This window comes from Lutra lutra, chromosome 15, assembly GCF_902655055.1.
Source record: "Lutra lutra chromosome 15, mLutLut1.2, whole genome shotgun sequence".
In the NCBI taxonomy this organism is placed as follows: Eukaryota; Metazoa; Chordata; class Mammalia; order Carnivora; family Mustelidae; genus Lutra; species Lutra lutra.
Genome location: NC_062292.1, coordinates 55383111 through 55385063, shown reverse-complemented (window position 1 = coordinate 55385063; position 1953 = coordinate 55383111).

The window sequence follows — 1953 nt, the reverse complement described above, 5'->3', positions numbered from 1 at the left end:
CGAAGGCATCCATTCAAGACCTAAAAGTGGCCTGAACCAGTGACAGGGAGAGAGAGGGTCAGTGTGAGAACCGTTTGACCTCTCAAATTCATTTGTTGCCAACCTTCTGAGAGAAAAGTGCTCAAATCATGCTAAAGAGAACTCACATGTCAGGCACCAAATGTACTGTTTTATTAACATTCACATTCCAACACTGGGGCTGTAGACATATGTTACTCTTTCCTACCTGATTTTAATTCTTGGGCTGTTGACTCGGGTCCCTGAGCAACTCTTTTATTAACATAGCGCTGAGATAATGCTGATTTGGTTTGTTAGGATTTCATAGCTCAGAAGATTGAAAGACATAGCGCAGAGTTAACGAATTTGTCAGTGACTTACTAAATGCAGCGTATGGTCATCGCTAAAGAGTATCTTGTTTGTTAATATGCAATATCTTTGTGTTTCGTATTTCCCAGTGGTCCAGGGTAGAATCCTCAACAGGTCTTGAAGTGGGAAAAAGATAAAACTCGAGCAGGCTAATTTTGCTACTTGATTGCAGCGTGGTGAAAGGGTTTGTACACGAAAAGATTGAAGATATTAGTTAGAGTGAGACTTGGAATTATTTATTTTTTCCAATTATCCAATCACTATGGAAAATCAAGAGCCAGTCGCACAGTCAAGAACACTCCTGTGAGTGGAACACATCTCATGTAAACGAGAGCTGTGGATTATTTGGGGCTCCGTTTTCATGTTGAAGCGTGTTGATACTTTAAATGTGTCCATTTTTAAATAGTATCATTGCTACTACTTGTCACTATTCAGGCAAATATGTAAGAACTTAAACAAATTTTAAATATAAGGACGATTCTCTTCCCTAAGGAAAACGATCAGTTCTAAGTCTTTATGGTATCAGAGAAAATAATTTACATATTTTTAAAGTTCTGAATACTAATTGAAAAGATTTGCGTGAAGTCTCCCTGTCACAGAGGAAACAAGTCATGCAAGGAATGATGGTGTAGGACCAGGAGCCAGCGTACAGGCTTCCTCTTCTGTACCCACCATCATGGCGGCATATCACCCCATATCCCAGGGCTTCTCTGCCTCCAGTCGCCAAGCGGATGCACAAATGAGAAGACAAGTGAGATGGAGGCCCATGCCAACCACTCAGTGAAGAGCGAAGACTTTAGGTAATGAAATGTTTTTTTGGTTTTTTTGAGACCAGAGTCACAAAGAAAGTGTGTAATTGAATGTTTCCACTCAATTAACAGGCTTTGAGTTTCACAGAGTTGATGGAGTCAGCCAGCACACTGGTCCAGACTATCTTCTTTTCTTAGAGTGGCCCCCCATTCAGTTGAGCCCATGCCCCCTGCTGATCTTACCTTCCAAACATTCCTGGTAACTGCCCTCTCTTTCTAACCCCGACGCCAGTTCCTCGGTTTAGAAGACATAGGCTCTTTTTTTTTTTTTTAAAGATTTTATTTATTTATTTGTTAGAAAGAGAGAGAGAGAGGGAGCGAGCATGAGCACAGGCAGACAGAGTGGTAGGCAGAGGCAGAGGGAGAAGCAGGCTCCCCGCTGAGCAAGGAGCCTGATGTGGGACTCGATCCCAGGACGCTGGGATCATGACCTGAGCCGAAGGCAGCCGCTTAACCAACTGAGCCACCCAGGCGTCCCGACATAGGCTCTTTTAACAAATGGTGCAGTAGCTTCTTAATTGACCTCCCTGCCTCCAGGTTTGCCCTGTTTCGAGGTCTCCCCTAATGGTAGCTGGGATCATTTTTCTACACTTCAATTCGACCTGTCTGTGGCTCCCCATTTCCTTTGGGATAAAGTCCAGGTTTCTTAGTTCAGCTTGCAAGAATTTTCAGAAACAGGCTCTTCTGTCTTTGATTTTTTTTCTCCTACTACCTACCTTGCATTTCATGCCCCAGTAAGAGCAGACCGTTTACAGTTCCTGCATACGCCAAGCTATTT